The sequence below is a fragment of the Mus musculus genome, chromosome X, assembly GCF_000001635.26.
Source record: "Mus musculus strain C57BL/6J chromosome X, GRCm38.p6 C57BL/6J".
Classification (NCBI taxonomy): Eukaryota; Metazoa; Chordata; class Mammalia; order Rodentia; family Muridae; genus Mus; species Mus musculus.
This window is the reverse complement of record NC_000086.7, coordinates 167,847,904-167,868,199: the sequence shown is the minus strand read 5'-3', so window position 1 is coordinate 167,868,199 and position 20,296 is coordinate 167,847,904. Positions and strand designations below refer to the sequence as shown.

Below are 20,296 nucleotides of genomic sequence, written 5' to 3'. Positions count from 1 at the left end.
AGAAGAGTGTTGTAGTCAATGAAGATGAAAGGAGTTGGAAATCTGAAGAGTGCTTGAACATCAGACATGGAGCTGCAGAGTTTGGAATTTATCCAGCTGTTTTTGGTTCTTGCTTTGGTCCAGTATTTCCTTACTGCACTCCTTTTCCTATGCTTTGGAAGGTAATGTGGTAATGTACATCCTGTGCCATGATATGTGACAAGCATGTGATCTACTTGTTGATTTGGATTTTATAGGGAATTGTACTTAAGAGATTACAGGAATTTTAGAAGACATATTGATCTTTGGACTTTTAGACATTGTTGAGACTGTGATAGACTACGGGGACTTTTGAAGTTGGATTAAATGCATTTTGCATTATGTTATGGCTCCAAAATGTGGTGGTTTGAATAGGTTAGGCCCCCCTATAGACTCATGTGCTTGAATTCTTGACCCATAGGGTATGGCACTATTAGGAAGTATGGTCTTATTAGACGATGTGTGCCCTTGTTAAAGGAACTTTGTCACTGTAGAGGTGGGGCTTTGAGGTCTTAAATTCTCAAGCTACACCTAGTATGAAACAAATCCAGTCTCCTCCTGGTTGCCTTTGCATCAAAATGTAGAATTCTTAGCTTCTCTAACACCTGGTCTTCCTGCAAGCCGCCATGATGATAAGGGACTAAACCTCTGAAAATGTAAGCCATTCCCAATTAAATGTTAACCTTTATAAGAGTTGCCTTGTTTATGGTGTTGTTTCACAGTAATGGAAATCCTAACTAAGATACCCTCCTTTAGGGTCTCATCCTCTCCTCCAAGATCCTCTTTCTAGTTTTGTGACCTACACACACACACACACACACACACACACACACACACACACACACACAATTTTAAGTCTATCTAATTTCATTCAATACTTCCACACAATATCCCCCAAAATATCATGATATTATGTTTTTATGGCTACATAAAACTCCCTTGTGTCTGTGTACCATATTGTCTTTATTCTTTCATCTACTGATAGGCATCTAGGCTTCATTCACCTGAAATTGTGAATAGTGCATCTGTAAACATGGATGTGCAGCTCTCTCTGTGGTAATATTTAAAGTCCTATCATGTCTATCCTCATATATCCTATACTGGGTCATATGATTCTATTTTTTTCAGAATCTTCCATACTAATTTTTCATACTTGGTACATAAGTTTATATTCATACTAAAAGTAAATAGAGGTCCTTCTTTCTCCACATCTTTATCAGAATTTATTTTCTCATTTTTTTATTTTTTCAAGCTTTTGCACATGTATATACTATTTATTGAACATATCCCCCACCTTTATTCCTCGCTATTTTTTAATTGATAATAGCCTTAAAGGTAGTATTTTTAATTAGGCTAAACTTTTCCATGTAAAAGAATTGTCTGGTATTGAGTAACTTCTCAAAAGTTTTCCAAAAGAGAAGAAAACAAAACAAATCCCCAAATGTTTCTATTCTCTTCAATAATGAAAACAATCCACATAGCAACAAGGCCAGAGGCTGTTTTGTTCCAACAGTTTCCTTCATTTAAAATTTTCAAACTGGGAAAATAAATGAAAATGTTAACAAAAAGCACACGCCACACCAGTTAGAAGTTATTCTGGCACTTTTCATCTAGAATATTCTCAGGGAGAGGCTGCTCTCAATGCCCTTGGCCTTCGCCAGGTAGAGCAAGCATGGTTTCTGGGGACCAAATAAGTTGGTCAAAAAAGGCAGGAATGCCTGTGATTGCATGGAGGAGTCCAGGGCAGTGTCTTTCCAGGATCCAGCCCCTGGATGAGAAAATTGGCTCACTGAAAACAACAAAGATTAGAAGATTCTAGGAAAATGTTCTCAGTGATCTGAAGGGTAGGAAAATATATTACAGGAATAAGGAATCATTCTGGGAAACAATGGACTGTAATTATATTTCTTAAGATTTCTGAAACTATTAGAGTCTAGTCTTTTTTCCTTAAATATATTCTTAGCATATACATACTTCTTGACTTCTAGACAGTGTTTGTAACTCTCCATGCTTGTGTTGTTTCCAGTGACATGGTCTTCTATGCTGTCCCTAGAGTTGATTCATTAGCACAGTGGCATATGAAGGTTTGGGATTTAGAGCTCCATGGCAGGATGTTGTCCACCATTGGCAAAGTCTGTCTTCTATCCCTAGTACCACAACACTCAATAAGCCATGAATCTCATCATCATGGTTGGGATGGATGTTTCCTCTCTCTGAAGTCATGTCTCTGTTAATAGATAAACACACACACACACACACACACACACACACACACACACACAGGAAAAAATAAGATTGAGTAGTTTACCTTTTCTTTTTGGCTGTTAGACCATTTCTACTTATGTTTTATTAAATTGCCATGGATTGGCCATCTTCAACTTCAGTTTTGCTATAAAACTACCACAATCCATTCTCTATTAGCATGTCTCTAATTAGCCATTATCTGCCAAACAATTTTTTTTAACTCCTGAACTAAGAGTTTAGTTTGTTCTGATTTAATTCAAATGCTTCTTGGTTTGTGTAGTGTGTGTCTTTTGTAGATACAGGTGAAGTCATGCTGTGACACATGTTGGTTCTTCTTGTCTACCTTGTTTTGAGGCAGGGTCTCTTGTTTCTGTCATTTGCTAGTCCACAAGCCTATCAGAAAAATCTCCTGTCTCCATCTTCTGTGTTACTGTAGAAATGCTAGAATTGGAAATATTTGTCACCACAACCAGCGTTTGACCTGGTCTCCAGGGATCTGAACTTGAGTGGTGAAGTTTATGCAGCAAGTATATTTACCCACTGAGCCATCCCTCCAGCTCCTGTTTTGTTTTTATTTTAGTTTAAATCTGGTCATCCTTCAGCATCTATGGGGCATCTGTTCTAGGACTCCCTTGATCATAGCAAAGGCCACAGATTCTGAAGGGGCTGCTGTTCACAGGGTATTTTAAAGTGCTGTGGTGTTTTCGACAGTCCTCTAGTATCCTTTAAATCATCTTGAACTTACTTATAATGTCCAATAAAACTCAAATGTTATGTAAATTCTGGTGGTTAGGGAATAATGATAATAAACTCAGTATGTGTTCACTGCAGAGGCAGCTATGCAAGGTCTGACTATACTACCCAAACTAGACTCCAGGAAAACAGTGCTCATGTAAGTATTAGAGAGACTAGGAGGGAAATTATGAGAGGGAAGTAGGTAGTATGTCTATTTTCTCTACTTGCTATTAGTTAAAATTGTTCTTTTGCAGTGCTTTTGATTTTTGTTGCGGAAATTTTTTATCCTGAGTTGATTAAATCCTTGCAGAATTCAAGGATATAAAGAAGACTTTAGAGACTTCCTATGTGCAAGTTGATAGAATGTCAGGACAGTAAATATTGTGCCCATTTAAGAATCTCTTTACCATGAGCCAAGCTACCTCCAGATATGCACAGTTGTAATTTCTAGAAAAGATAAATGTGCCACACTATGCTTAATATAATTGTGGCTAGCACAAGAGTTTGGCATTTATGCTCCTGAGTACATGTAGGATTCATTATGAACAGAGTAGTCATATATTGCAAATAAAAATACAGAATATATAATAAATTTTATTTCTATGTAAATGATTTTAGTATACATAGGAATCATATTTGGGACATAATATATATTGCATGGAATAAGTTATCATCCCATGCAATTTTTAAGGTATACATAGATCTGCAATACTTATTATTTATCAGAAATTCATGTTTAGCTAAAGATTCTACATTTTATCAAGCAACCCAAAATTTTAATTAATGTGGAATAGTATCAACACTGAGATACTTGCCAAAGACTAGACTTTCCTCTTTTTAGACTGTGGGGGATTTGGAGGGGTATGGCTATGTCTGTGTGTATATCTCTCTCAGTCTCCCTTCTTTCTCTCTTTGTCTTGCTGTCTGTCTGTCTCTACCCATCTCTCTCTTTCTCTCTCTCTCTATCTCTCTCTCTCTCTCTCTCTCTCTCTCTCTCTCTCTCTCTCTCTCTCTGTGTGTGTGTGTGTGTGTGTGTATGCACATGCGCTTGTGCACACGCTCATGCATACTCATGTTTGCCTAAGGATAAACACGTGGAAGCTAGAGGTTGATGTTTTTCTCAATCATTCATGCACCTTATTATTTGAGGCAGAGTCCCTCACTGAACTAGTCCCTCACTGTCTGGGGGGATCTGCCTGTCTCTGCCCCTAGGGTTGAGGTTACAGACACGTACTGTGACTCCCAGTTTTTGTGTGTGTGCTGAGGATCCAAACCTAGGACCTTCTTTTTGAGCAGCAAGCATTTTACCTCCCTCCCCTCAGTCAGGCTGTCAATCAAACAATTATTTATTCTACTCACCCTGTCTTTTGTTTATCTCAAGCAATTCTTGGCACCACTGGTATTCCCTGAATTATTGTTTTAAAATTAATTAGATAATTGGAAGAGGGCAACAAGACCTTGCTATGTAGTAGGCCAGGCTGGCCTTGAACTCACAAACATCTGCCAAAGCTGACCTCCCAGCGCTGAGATTATAGGCAAGAGTCATCCTGTCTGGGTCAGTGTTTTGTTATTGATTAAATCTATATTTTCTATATTGTGATCATATTAACAATAGCCACAAGCAAACTTCCTAATGTTTGACATTTGTTAACTTCTAGAAGTTGCCAGAAAACTGTCAGTGTTACTCTGGTTGTTCTCAACCTCCTCCAAATATTAGCACCACTTTGAATAAATTAAAAAAAAAACTTTTACCAGGCATAGGAATCCACACCTGTAATTCTAGCATGTGCAGTGCTGAGGTAGGAAGATAGTCATGAGACTTAGGCCATTCTGGGCTATCTAAGTGAGTTCTAGGCTAGCCTGGACTGTAGAATCTGACTCTGAAAACCAAACTAAACTGAAAAAAATAAAAAGGCAAGTAAAGGTGGATTTGTTTTGCTTTTTAATTCCTGCTGCCCAGGTCAGGGGTGGACATTGCCTCCAACTGCATTAGGACCAAATCTTAGGAGTTCAAGCAGATCAGTCATGATTCCATTATAGCAGCTATGAGGAGAACCCAAGCCAGGATAACAGGCTGGATAACCTTGTTTGAGGTTCAGTGATGTTACTCCCAGGGCTCCAGCTACAGTGTTCTTCCTCAGTGTCCTGCCACAGACATCTGTTACTATCCAGTGTATTAACAGTGTTTGGTTCTGGGTAAAGCTGTAATGGTCATGCAGATGTGCTGGCTTCTCAGGTCACAGAGAATGCTCCTTCCTCTTTGTTCTGTTCTGCCAGAGAACTGGCCTCCTTGTCAATCAAGTTTGAGGTCATTTATCAGTGGCAGGATAAGCTACGGGTTGAAGGTATTTGTGATGAAGTATGGAAGGACCTTACCATCTTCCTGGGACTGTTTCTCAGGGAGGAAAATGGTTGAAAGATTGATCCCTGGTCATCTGGTGACACCATGTAACAAAGAGCTATTGTTATTGTTTGGATGCAAAATATCCCCCAAGTAGTACAGCTTATAGTATTGAACACTTGGGTCCCAGCTAGTGACACAATTATGGGAGGCTGTGGATCACTGGACACATAGGACCTAGTTGGAGAGAATAGATTGCTCCAGAGTAGACCTTCATTCCTGTCTCGCTCTCCCTGCTTCCTGATCTATTAAGATGTGAGCAACCAGCTTCACATCCCTGCTACCACAGCTGAAAACTCTTCTTTCTGCCACACCCTTTCCATGAAGAATGCACCATCAAATTGTGGGTCACAAAACATCTTTCCTCCTCTAAGTTGCTTAATGTCAGGCGTTTGGTTACAGCAATGAGCAATCTAGCTTGGAAGATTTTTAGAGTTAGGGGAATAGTTACACAGGCTTTCTTCCAGCTGCTACCTCACCCAGTGATCCTGAAGGTACAGGACAACCTCCTTACATTTAAGACTTCATCACGTACAGAGTAGAAAAGCCTTGCATAATTTTGACTTGGAATCATGAAGTCAAGTGCATAATCACAATATGTATGACTTCATGTTTTCATGGGGCAGGCTGACTCACACACTTTGCTCTGTTGAATTAGTGGAGTTTTAACTAACAGCTTAGTGAAAAGGAAATAATTCATTTTGCAGACAGAACATTACACTTCACATGCTTTCACTCTGGCGTTTACAAATTCAAATTCTGCTATAACATTTCCTCCTCTTCCCTCCTTTTTGCATTTTAATTATTATGGAATCTTCAAGAGAGTTCAGTCATTAAGCAATAATCAGACTCTGATTGCTCGAACCTCTAACAAGTGTTTGCTCTTTAAAAAACCCATTCTCAGATTATAAATGCTGCAAGTTTCTCGAAGCAAATAGCATATACTTTTCCTCTGTTTTGAGCCATATCTGTAACAATTTCTACCTGCTGTTTTTTCTTTCCCTTCCTTTCTTTTCTTCTTCTTCTTCTTACCATCACCATTACTAGTAGTAGTAGTAGCAGCAACAGCAGTAGTATTAGTAGTAGTAGTATTTTAACCTGATGGTTTCAATTGGCTCTTGGAATACATTTTGTGTCAAGTGCCTCACAGAGAGAAAGATTCAGCCCCTATCTGACAATAAAATAATATTATCTTCCAGCTAACAAAGCAAAGAAGTCTGTGGGACAAATGGTTTTGTAAATAATCTAAAGGCCAACTATGTGGTCTCTCATTATTTTTTAGAACTTGTGGGGGGAAAATCCTTAGATGCTCCTCAGCTTCTCTCTTCAATACATTTGCCAAGATAAGTATCATCTGTTTTGAAGTACCCGGATGTTTCTGATGGGTGCAACCAATAATTCTCCTTGTGGAGTCCTCCATAGTCACTTTGGAAAATGAGGGAAAGCATCCTGAGTTTTATGACCATGAGTCCCTTCTGGTCTGGTAGGTGTGATCCGGTACTCACCCTCATATCCACCAATGGGCAGCACTGAGCATAGTCTACCAGTGACTCTTCAGAAATGCTTATATGAGTACACACAAATCCTCCATCCACAGCATCATCTATTTGGAGGTTTTGAGTTAGTATTTATAGTCACTATTTCCTACCAGCTGCCTTCACATTCCCCCAAATGTTGGAACACATCATCCGACTGTCCTAGCTATCTGTGAGCAATCATAATCACAAAACCTTGCTTCCCTTCAGAGAGAGCTTGACAGAACATTTGCCTACATTTTTTTCTACCCTAATCATAGGCACTAACATATGCATCTGTTTCCCCTTCCCAATAGCCACTCATACTTCCCTGATGTATATTAATGGCCTGAAATGTCTGAGCTATGATTAGAAACCCTCTGTGTATACTTAGGCCTTGTGTTGAGTCTAGGACTCTACTAGAATTTATTTTTAATCTGTTGATTTATGATCTATTTATAAAATCTCATAATCAGACATTTTTATCTTTCATTGACACTAGGATGAGATTCATCTAACTCAATACTTATTCCTATACTATTAGATCTCTCTCTCTCTCTCTCTCTCTCTCTCCTCCTTCTCCTCCTCCTCCTCTCCTCTCCTCTCCTCTCCTCTCCTCTCCTCTCGTCTCCTCTCCTCTCCTCTCCTCTCCTCTCCTCTCCTCTCCTCTCCTCTCCTCTCCTATCCTCTCCTCTCCTCTCCTCTCTTCTCCCATCTCTGCAACTTTCTCCTGCTTCCCTATTTCTGCACACAGTTTCTTAGATCATGGAGAATAAATCATCTACAGCTTCAAAGAGAGGTTGACAGAAAACAACATTGATGGGTAATTTGAGTAATTGGGGTGATGTTGACACTAGAGAAACAGCTCAGTGGTTAAGATTAATGGCTTTGCTTCCAGAGGACCTAAGTTTGATTTCCAGCACCCACACAGTGGCTCACAACCATTTGTAACTGCAGTTCCCAGGTTTCAGATGCTTTCTTATGGCCAATATAGGCACATGCCACACATGTGATACACAGATATATATGTAGGCAAAACATCCACACATTGAAAAATTAAATAAAATTGAAAATTTAAGAATAATTTTATACATGTACATAATACATTTTTATCATATTCACAACCCTATTAATTAGAATTTAAGGTTTGATTTCAGACTAGATGTCATTATTTATTAATATCTTTCTGTCTATTGGGAATAACCATATTAATAAGGCACCTCTTTAAGTATCTGGATTCAGGGAAACATTAGACAGTTTCATAAAGCTTAAGAGATACAAGTGGAAGTTTTTGTTATGTGAAAGATTTTTCCTTTGTTACACACATTGTTTGTTGGGTTAATTAGCATTTACAACTTATAGTTTTATCATTTTATAGTTTTATCATTTATATCATAGTTTTATATTTTAAAATAAACTTTCAACTTAAATGTATTTTTATTATATTCTTCACCTTCACTGAGCTCTTCCAGATTCTCTCCCTGTCCTTACTCCTTTTACTTCAAATTCTTTCTGAAACAAATAAAAACAACAACAAAAAACCCAAACCAATAAAATACCATCTCCAAAAAGAAAAGAAAACAACAACAACAACAACAATAAAACCTAAACAGCACAAAACTGGAGAAAGCTGGTTTCCCCTCTCCTACCTGGTTTAAATGACAGTTCAGTTGTTAAACTTTACACTAATGACTAAATTTTATTACTTAATTACTTCATTCACTCATTTTCTAAAATAACAAAATAAAATATAATATGATAAAGTAAAAACTATCACATTTAAATTGGGCAAGACAAATCAAAATGAAAGGAACACAAGAGAAAGTACAGACTTCAGAGCTGCACTCATTCACACACTCCAGAACCCCATTAAAAACCTACTAAGCCTGAAGTCATAATACTTGGCCCTGCTTTGTGCAGCCTCTGTGTATGTTGCCTCAACCTCTATGGGTTCATATGCATTTTGCTCAGGTTGATTTAGACAGCCTCTTTTTCTTGGTGTCTTTCATCCCCTCTGGCACTTACACTATTTCCATTCTCTATACCAAGGGATTCCTTGAGTTCTACCAGAAGGGCTATGAGGGAAAATTCTCACTTAGAGATGGATGTTCCAAGATCTCTCACTCTGTTTAATGTCTGGCTATGGCTGTCTATATTTGTGCTTGTCTGCTGTGGGAGGAAGCTTCTCTGATGATGACTGAAGAAGACACTGATCTATGAATATAACAGAATATCATTAGGAGTCATTTTCTCACTACAATTTTTTTTCTTTATTTAGACCGGTGTTATATGATTTGATGCTAGATTTCCAGGACATCTGATTTCTGGTTCTTGGTCACCCAAGCAGTATCAGGTATTGGTTCCATAGTGTGGAGTGAGTCTTAAGTCAAATTAGATATTGTTTGTTTATTCTTGCAAGCTTTATATACCTTTACCTTGTAGGCAGGACATCATTATAGACAAAGAGGTTGTAGCTGTGGCTGACCTGGTGTTTATGGTATTTTTTTTTTGAGAAAGAGAGATGGAGATAGACAGAGATACAGAGAGACAGACAGAGAGATAGACAGAGAGACAGAGAAGAATACCTTCTTGTAACCAGGACAATGCAATGTATGGGTGAAGGCTCTATGTAAGTACCAGCTCAACAGCTTTATGGTTAATGAATTATGTAGGTATATTCTTCAGCATTGGGGCCTTCCTATAAGTTTTTGGAGAACAACTTATAGTTTTGGCAACACCCTGGGTTGCTGCAGGATTTGAGTGGAGCTCCCTTTGGACAATAATTCAGCTAGATGCAGCCCAATCCTAGTACTGGAAACTTCATTTCTCAACAAGAGATGGTCAGTTAGGTTTCTGTAACCTCCATTATTTATATTCTCTCTATCTCTCTCTCTGTCTGTCTGTCTCTGTCTCTCTGTCTCTGTCTCTGTCTCTCTCTCTCTCTCTCTCTCTCTGTGTGTGTGTGTGTGTGTGTGTGTGTGTGTGTAGGAGCAAGGTTAAGTTGTTGGTCTCATTATCTACAAGTTATTGGATGTTCATATAAATGAATTTCCTACTGCATTAGGTTTCTATACTATCCCTCAAATTCCCTTTAATTTTAGCTGTCTCTACCTGTATTCCCTCCCACAAGGCCCTATCCTCTTTGCCTTCCCATTTCATCCTCCAATTCTAGCACTATATCCATATCTGTCTCTTTTATTTCCCTTTCCTAATGAGATCTATATGATAGTATTAATTTTCAACTTTATACAATCTAGAATACCATGAAAAGAGTCTCAACAAGAGATTATTTGGGTCTGGTTATGAGAAATATTCTTATTTATCCTAATTGAGGTAGAAAGCCCTACTCTAAATGTGAGCCACACCATTTCATATGCTGGGCCCCGACAGAGCAAGAAAGGAGAGAGCCAACTTGTAGAGCTGTGGGTATAGGGGAAGAGGGGGCAGGGAGAAAGCCTGCATCAGGCTCCAGTTCCTATGCTCTGGGCAGGCAGATGCGGTAGGACTGCTGGATGCTTTCCACTCGGCCCTGGGTGGGCATCAGGCTGTGTGAAGCCACTGACCCCACACGGTGGGGGGTGGACAAGGGGCAGCCCCTAATACCAGGGGCCCTGGGGCAACACTGTCAGCCCTGGAGATGGAGAAAGGGCAAAGGGAGAGAGGTTTCTATGCAGGTGAGAATCCTTAGTCTAGTCCATGGCTGGAGCACAGAAAGGCCTTGTGACAGGAGATTAGACACAGCTTGTTAGGAGAAAGCCTATCCCATCTTCCAAGCACAACGGGCCTTGATGAACAGAGACTATGGTTTTAGAGCTTTATTGTAGAAGGCAGGGGGAAAGAGAAAAGGTAGAGAGAGAGAGAGAGACTGGCCATGACCAAGAGGAGAGAAGGGGGAAAGGAGAGAGAAGAAAGGTTAGAGAGTAAGAAAGCACAGAGAAAGCATGAACTCATGTGTGCTTGCCAGTGCTCAGTTGGTGTGGGGCAATGGGCTATGCACACAGTCTGGTCTCCAGTCGAGTTGAGGTCTGAACCCTGGTAGAAACTATTGGTGGTAATTACCACCTACATGGGATGAGAGAGAGAGAGGGAGAGAGAGAGAGAGAGAGGGAGAGAGAGAGAGAGAGAGAGAGAGAGAGAGAGAGAGAGAGAGAGAGAGAAAGAGAGGTAAAAGCTTAGAGAGTGAGAGAGAGAGAGAGTAAGAGTAAGAGAGTAAGAGGGAGAGTAAGAAAAGTAAAAGCTTAAGAGAGCAAGGAGAGGCCAAGCAGTCCCTCTTATAGTGGATTGTGTTATCTTGCTGTTGCTAGGTAACTGGGAAGGAGTCTAGCCTGAAGGTCAGAAGCTTGGGACATAGTGTACATGACTAAAAGCCACGCTTCTCCTGTGGGGCCTGTGGGGGTGGTAACTTCAACAGGATCCAGGGATCCAGGAGAAATGAGGGAACACGTTTCATCCCATGTAGGTGGTAATTACCACCAACAGTTTCTACCAGGGTTCAGACCTCAACTCGACTGGAGATCAGACTGTGTGTGCATAGCCCATTGCCCCACACCAATGGAGCACTGGCAAGCACACATGAGTTCATGCTTTCTCTGTGCTTGACTATGCATGTGGCCAGCTGCTTCATGTTACCACCACCTTGACTTCTCTATCGTGGTGGACTGTCCCCTGAAATCGTGAGCTCTAATAAACCCCATTCTTCCTTCAGTAGTTTTTGTCAGAGTATTTTATCATAGCAACAGAAAGGAAACTAGAAAAATATTTTTCGTCATTCTCTTGTGAGTGTTCTATGTAGCTTTGTATTCATTTTGTTATAGTGAACCAGTTGCTTCTTTCAAAAATATGTGTTTCTGTGTATATCAGAGGCCAGTGTTCCAGGAGTTGACTCTCTCTCTCATCTATAGACTCTAGGGATCAAACTCAAATCCTGAGGTATGTCAACAAGCATCTTCACCAGCTGAGTCATCTTGTCAGCCTGACAATGGTTCCTTGACCTGTACAACAAAGCCGAATATTTGAACCAATTATGGAACAATTTTAACATGGAAGAAAACTACCAAAACAGTAGAGTCTTTGCAAGTTGATCTACTACACAGGATGAGAAAATGTAAAACCATATAATATGCCAAAAGAGTTTCTTTTCCTTTCTGCTGCAAATAGGTCATTTTAAATCAATGTCATGTTAACCATGTACATCTAGGTGCCCACGTGATATATTGTGTTATATAAGATCATGTACTTTTAGTTAATGAGTTTTATTAAGATTTTACTTAATGTCTTATGTCAAAGATGGATGAAAGTCAAGGTTCCATGTTTGTTCCTAAGGTGTCTCAGTTTTTTACCAGTAAAGGAGCAAAACTGAGTTCCTTTGCAGCATAAATTTGCCATTCCATAGGGCCTTGGCAATCATTTTCTCTCATCCTGGGAAGTCACTGATGAAAAGCAGGGAGAAAAACCTGATAGTCAGCTCACTCCACATAAGGGTTCCCAATCTTTTCCCTGGGAGGAGGTAACAACTTTTTGAAGGCATTTCCATCAATATGTAGCAATCATGGCATTTGAGGGGTGTGTGTGTGAGTGTGTGTGTGTGTGTGTGTGTGTGTGTGTGTGTGTGTGTGTGCAGAGACATTGGCTTGAAGTTGCAGTGCTCAAGGAAGTGCAGTGCCATGTAAGCTAGCCCTGTAATAATAGCTCCTGGGAATGCAGAGGATGGCTCAGCATTAGGCATTCTCCTCGTGTTTCACATAAATGCATCCTGTTCTCAGGAGCTGATGAGCAGTGTGCTTGCCCTGGCTCATTCAAATTGAATGTTGGTAAAAGGAGAGTCCTAAGCAAACAGAACACTTTGGCATCATTGAAGGCAGGAGCAAGGTTAAGCTGTCGGCCTCATTCTCTGCAAGTTATTGGATGTTTATTTGCTGGCCTTACTGCACTCCTCAGGTATGTTGCTGAGGTTCTGATGGGCCACCCAATGACTGTCAGGTCCAGGTGCCTTTAGCTCTAGGGCTTTGGGTCAGTAAAGTTCCAGGCTTCGGAGGCTGTCCAAAAATCTGCCTTGGATAATGCTTTGCTGGAAGAAAAAGCTCCTCCACAGAGGCAGTTTGCCTTGTATTTTCCTTTTGTTCTTTTTCAATGCTGCAGCTTTAACTTTGTCAGCGCAAGCAGGAGGAGAGAGAGCTAGCAGAGAGCTTTCTGTGGCCCGCTTTTTCCATTAGTTGGAACAAGAACAGAGTCGTGGCAGCAGCAGCCAGTGCTCACTGGCTTTCTAGTTCTGTGCTATGAGGAATAAAGACACTGTAGGGCAGTGAACCTGAACTTAGCCCATTCATCCATACTGCATTGAGGGATTGCATGGAGTGGAGTCAAATGCCACTGGGGGGTGAGGAGCACGCATCATCTTGCATTCCTGCTGGATATATCAGGAAGGATCCGTAACAATCTCCAGTGAGTGAAAGGTAAGACATGAATGTATGCTCTCTGTGGGAACGTGAATACCAAAGGGAGATTGCATAGGGGAGGAGGGAGTTATTTCCCAACTTACAGAATGATATGTTGCTTGGATTTTCTTAGCCAGTGCATTGGTAAGAGAGAGGAAGAGGTTTTGTTTTGCCCCTCACTTTCAGCATAGTGTACAAGTTACTTCTCTGTAGGGTGATATATTTTCTCAGCTCCAGGTACTCAAAAGTTTTGTGTACTTGTCCCCCTGAAGTGGGTGCACTCTCAGTGGGAGTCATGGGGAAAACTTTAGATCACATGAATGACTAAATCCACTCATTGTCACTGTGTGTTTTTCAAGGTGAACTCTCACTGTAAGAATTCAATCAGTGGCTTGAAATAGAATTTCTGTTTATTTGTTTTTCCAAAATCTAGTAATAAATGGCTTTCAAGGACACAAGAATATGGGAAATGCTGCATTTCTCTTAGATCTTTTCTAAACCATGATCCCCTGGGGAACGACCTGGAGGAGACAGGGAAGTTCTAAGTTAAACCATAGATTCTACATAGTGAAATATAGGACCATCTCTTGTAAATCATTTTATAGGGGCTAAGTTAAAATTAATAATCAAAGGTAGGCAGTGTCTTTTTGGTGAGGTGTACTCCATACAAGGAATTGATGGATTTTTGTGACTATCAACTTAACTAGTTCCTAGTAAGTCTCTTGTCCATTGCTGTAAGCTCTTTTACAAATTGCATTCAAAACAGAAGGATATGTTTTTAAATAAACCAGACATTGGATTTACCCTCAGGGAGCTGAAATGCAGTGGACGATACGAGTCTGTTGTTTCTAATAAAGCATTCATATAAGTTGTGGTTTAAAAGGCAGTCTGCTGTGCTTTCAGGATATTTCATTTTATCTCCTTATGCCACTGAATTTTCTGAATATCTGCTTCAATTAACAGTCAAATTTAGTATACCTATGTGTGCATGTGTATCTTTCAGCAATTTTTGTTTAAAAGATTAAGACTGGTAGCTGGGCAATTTGTCAAGAACGGAGATCACAAGATGTGTAATAGCAACAAGCATTCTGGCCATAGAAATATTGGTTGTCAAAGAGAAGAGGAATGCTCCAGTATGCTTTGTTCAACAATGGTTCACTTTGGAAACAATGCTGGTGATTACATGGGCATTCATCATGGCATGACACATAGATATGTGTTTCTGTACCAGAAACCGTGGACCTGATCTGAGGATGTGAAGACAAGGGACAGGACAAAAATTTTAGAAGAGAGATTGAAAACTGCCCCAAGAATGCTGATATTGGAAGTGACAGTTACTAATCAATTCCATGTTGTCAGCAGGGGCCAACTGGATGATGACTTGATAGGAAATATATTAGGGACTTATGACAACACTTATGACAACTTATTTGCTTTGGACCTAGAGTTCAAAAATGTAGGTGTGTTTGTGTGTGTGTGTGTGTGTGTGTGTGTGCATGCACATGTGTGGTACATGTTGCATGTGTGTGTTCCTTTTCATTTCTTGCTTAGGGTTTGTTACATTTACTTTTTTGTGTGAACTTTTAAAGGTATAATCATGCCATTCTCTTGCATTTTAATAGCAGGTTGTCAATGTACAAAGCAAATACCTAAAATGTGTATTTTCAAGAACATGGCCTTGTCTTGTATATATTGAGGCATACTCTGAAATTAAAAAGGGCAAGCTGTGCATATGTAGCAGAAGATGGCCTAGTCGGCCATCATTGGAAAGGGAGACCCCTTGGTCTTGCAAACTTTATATGCCCCAGTACAGGGGAACTCCAGGGCCAAGAAGTGGGAGTGAGTGGGTAGGGGAGTGGGGGGAGGGTATGGGGGCCTTTTGGGATAGCATTTGAAATGTAAATGAAGAAAATACCTAATTAAAAAATTGGAAATGAAAAAAAAATTTTAAAAAAGGCAAGCTGTAAGGACCTAGCGTCAGAGGACACAGTGTAGTTCTAAGTCTGGCTATCCTCTTACTTTTCATCAGAGGATATCTATCTTTGTAACAGTAGAAAGGAGAGAAAAGAAGTGATTTTGGTTTTGTTCTGTGAACAATTTAGCTTACATTAAAACAAGTGTCTGGCTCATTCAAGACAGTTTCCCAGACTCTTAATGGGAGCACGAGTTGTAGTACTAATTTCCTTGAGGGTTGGCCCAGCTTGTTCCAGCAGCTAAGAAGAATTCTACCACAAAACAAGTCAGACACATGGGCCTGACTTTGTTCTTAATTTATTAAGCAATTGTGATAGCTCACGGATACAAAGTGCCCATTATGAGGAGTCCATAGTGTTTCTTGGACATTATCTAATTATCAGTACACCAGAAGGAAAGAAAGTGTGTGCCCTGTCTCCAATAAGCAGTAGAGATGATGGGGAGACATGAAGTAAAGCAATTTCTTTAACACGACTCAGAAACATCTTGGTATGAGGCTGGCATGTGATCATGGATGAGTCTGGGCTTTTGTCCCTTATACCACATTATCTCAACTTACTAGTGGGCACTCACAGGATTTTTTAAATTTAATTTTATTTGTAATTCCTTTTTTTACATTCCATATTTTATTCCCCATCCCTCCCATCTACCCTCTGACTGTTTCACATCCCACACCTCCTTCCCACCCTATCCTATCTCCACATGGATATACACACCCCAACCCCACCTGACCTCTAAACTCCCTGGGGCCTCCAGTCTCTTGAGGGTTAGGTGCATCATCTCTGAATGAACACAGACCCAGAAGTCCTCTACTGTATGTGTGTTGGGGCCTCATATCAGCTGGTGTATGCTGTCTGGTGGTCCAGTGTCTGAGAGATCTTGGGGATCCAGATTAATTGAAACTGCTGGTCTTCCTACTGGATTGTCATTCTCCTCAGCTTCTTTCATCAGCCTTCCCTAATTCAACAACAGGGGTCAGCTGCTTCTGTCCATTGGTTGGGTGCAAATATCTGCATCTGACTCTTTCATCTGGTTTTTGGGTCTTCCAGAGATCATGCTAGGTCCATTTTTCCCTTTTTTATTAGGTATTTTCTTCATTTACATTTCAAATGCTATCCCAAAAGTCCCTCCCCCCAACCCCCTACCCACCCACTCCCACTTCTTGGCCCTGGCATTCCCCCGTACTGAGGCATATAAAGTTTGCAAGACCAAGAGGCCTCTCTTCCCAATGATGGCAGACTAGGCCATCTTCTGCTACATATGCAAATAGAGACACAAGCTCTGGAGGTACTGGCTAGTTCATATTGTTGTTCCACCTATAGGGTTGAAGACCCCTTTAGCTCCTTGGGTACTTTCTCTAGCTCCTCCATTGGGGACCCTGTGTTCCATCCAATAGCTGACTGTGCTAGGTCCATTTTTGTGAGCGCTCCATAGACTCAGTAATAGTGCCAGGCCTCAGGACTTCCCCTTGAGCTGGATCCCACTTTGGGCCTGTTCCTGAACCGTCTTTTCCTTAGGCCCCTCTCCATTTCCATCCCTGTAATCTTTCAGTCAGAAACAATTATGGGTCAGAGATGTGACTGTTGGATGGCAACCCCATCCCTCAGTTGATGTCCTGTCTTTCTGCTGGAGGTGGGCTCTATAAGTTCCCCCTCTCTCGTGTTGGGCAGTATTGGGGTTTCTCAACCATATTTTCTCCTAACTTCAAGGACCTTATCCCAACATTTGTGGTTATCAGATTCTATGACCTGTCTGACATCACCAATAATCTTTTGCAGTGAAAGTAACTTCATAGAATTCATTAGTCAATATCACTCAACATTGCTAACAATCCATACAGAAAGCAATGAGAAATCGGTATCTCCCAAGTTTCTGCTTTCAACCTTCTCCATTGAAAAGTCTGTCAACTGTAGAAGAGGGTATCAGATGATGTTTTTAACCTTTGACATTGAAAATATATCAGAACACACCTTCATTAGCCCATCAACTTTTAGGCATTAAGGCAGGGCAAGCTTGAACAAAGTTGAATTAAAATTGTTAAGAAATAAAGATCAGAGATATCAGAGATCCCACACACTCAGATACTGGCTCATTCTCTCTCTCTCTCTCTCTCTCTCTCTCTCTCTCACTCACTCAGCATTGTCTAGATATGTGCTTATTTTAAATTTCACTATGTCTCACTCTCAAAAAGAAAAGGATTTCACATACATGGAAGTTAGCTAACAGACATGAAAACAATTACAATATAGCTTCTTATTTTTTCATTTCTTTTTCTTTTCTTTCATATATGATGTAATTTGTATTGTGAAGAGGTAAATAAGTCCATTTAATCCAAACATATAATATACTCTATGTTTCCCTATACCACATTTCCATCTCCCTTTCCTTCCCTCCTAGTAAACTCTTTTATTACACAACATCCTTCTGCATTTGTGGAAGCAGAAGCATGTTATTTGTTTTGCTGTGCTCGACATAATTTACAGGATACAATTATTTGCAGCTTCATCTATTTTCCTACAAATGTCATGATTTCAGTCTTTTGTTTATAGAGACCTAGGTTAGTTCCCCTGCTTAGTGTTGTGACTAGTGCTACAATAAGCACTGATGTGTAGAGATATCTGTGATATGTTGAACTGGAGGTATCTAATGCAGTGATCCAGAGGGGGAATCTGAACAGAACTATCCTATAAGTAAACTCATCCATAAGATCTCAGCTTATCACACTACTCAGAAAATTTTCTATGTGGTTAGTGTTATTAAAACTCTTTTCTATAACTCTTCTTCAATGAAGATTACAATTTTGGCCGAAAATGGTTTTATATTATTAAAAAGACACTTTCATTGAATACGATACTACAATAAACTTGTAGAAATGCTCACTTGATGTAGACACAAAGAGTATTACTCCCAAAGATGGACACCATGATGGTCATGCTTACAAATTTATACTGAGATTAACCTAGGTAGGATATTTCTCACAAATAAAAGAATATATTAAAACTAGTGGCTTTCAATCAAAGGTGATTTTGTCATTATGTCTGGTGGAGATGCTACTGGCATCTAGTGGTTAAAAGCTGGGGATGACACTAAATGCCTAACTGTACAGGATGGTCCCACCATAGCTGATTCCAGAGCTTCAGAGCGCTGAGATGGAAAATCTAATTTCAAATAAAACCAATAACTTGGTATTTTACATTTATTTATTTATTTATTTATTTAGGAATTTGTTTCTACTGAATGGTGTGCTCTTGGTAGCAGTAGTTAATCTTGCTCATATTTGTGTAGCTTGAGTTCAGCAGCACACTTGACATATATTAGGTGAGTGGTTTTCAACCTATGGGGTGTGACCCTATTTGGGGGTCCAATGACCTTTTTGTAGGGGATGTCTAGGAAAACTCACAGAAACACATATAGTTACATTACAATGCATTGCAATGGCAAAATTAAAGTTATATGGTAGCAATAGAACTAGTTTTATGGCTGGGGCAGGTCACCACAACCTGAGAAAATGTACTAAGGGGTCATGGTATTAGGAATGTTGAGAACCACTGTGTTAGGCTTTTAATAAATGATGGGTGAATTGATGAATGAATAAATTTTAATGATGCCAGGTAAGATGTTCCAGTATCCTCTTTGGAACAACATTATAATTAGAAATAGCATTTCTAATCAAGGCCTTGACATTAAATAATCAATAAGGTCAATGACAAGTTGCAGAAGCAGGGACACAGCAGCCGTGCCTTTACTTAAGTAGTCTTCTGGGCCTTGTGTAATAGGATGTTAGCAAAGAAGTGGGCATGCAAGGTCATTCAGCTCAACCTCACAAATTTGAAGTGAAACTATGGAAATCCAGGGAGGTATGAACATTCTCATAGTTCAGTTACAAAATGTGGGAGTAGAATTATTTTAACTCAGATTCTTGACATGTCATATGGAGATGCTAAGCTGTATACATGTCAGTCCTGAAGACATACAGAGGGGAGTGCCATTCTATAAGGAGTCACCCCCATGGTAAAATTGAGCACATAAAAATCATGTTTATGCTGTCATACATTTTGACTGTAAATTGAGGCTGGGAAGAAAATTTCTATTTGATAAATCTGTGCATTCTATAAAACAGTGGAGTAATGACACCTGAAATTTAGAGCATGTTAATAGTCATAAAACTCTGGGGGTTGCTTTAGTCACCTTTCTCATTGCTGTAACCTAATAGCTGAAAAGATGCAAATTTAGAGAGGGGGTCTTTTCTGGCTCACTGTTCCAGGGTATACTACAGCTTTTTGTGGCAGGGAAGACATGGTGGCAGTAGGGCAAGGCAGCCAGTGACATGCATTAAAAGTTGGAAAGCAGAGAATGGACAGGAAGTATGTCTGAGCTATGAAACTTCACGGCCTTCCCCCAGTGACCCACTTTCTCTAACAGCTCCTATACCTACAGTTCCACAGCCTCCCAAACACCACCATCACCTGGGGACCAAGTCTTTAACCACATGAGCATATGGAGAACATTTCACTTTTCAGGCACAAGAGTGTTTCCTAAAAGGAGTACTAGTTACAAAGATAAATTGGAAAGTGCTCTTACACAGTCAGAGTTGCAACAACACAGAGTTGCAAGAGTATGCCAAGATATACAGACCTGTTTGCTGAAGGACATCTCTGGGTTTTCCATACATGGGATGCTGTGCCACACCCTACCTCTCTCCCACAGAAAGGGAAATTGTTCAGCTCTTGTAAAAGTTAAAAATTGAGAGCTCATTTATGTTATGCAGCACTTTCCCTCACAATGTACTTGTAAAGCTGTTAGACCAGTGTTTTCTGTCTTATAAGTCACAGAAAAGCTACATCACTCTTTAAGTTTTAGAGGGACCTTTAGGAAGACTGTTGGATTCCCTGTCCCTACCTCCTGCAAGTCTCTTTGAAAAAGCTGTCATAAGTAATTCTTGTGTTCTATTATGTATGCTGTCTCTCCTTTGTAAA

General features: G+C 40.0%; 1 protein-coding gene across 13 annotated transcripts in view; it reads left to right on the top strand.

Annotated features, from left to right (window-relative positions):
- The window catches only part of Frmpd4 (FERM and PDZ domain containing 4), a 1,105,936-nt gene that overhangs the window by 709,042 nt on the left and 376,598 nt on the right, over positions 1-20,296 (top strand). The window contains exon 1 of one of the 13 annotated variants that reach the window (XM_006528889.3): positions 11,112-13,364. The exons of 11 other annotated variants lie outside the window; for them this stretch is intronic. The gene's annotated coding sequence lies outside the window, so the exon portion shown is untranslated. Of the gene's footprint in view, positions 1-11,111; positions 13,365-20,296 lie in introns of those variants that run through there. One more of the 13 variants, NM_001290428.1, reaches the window with a different exon arrangement.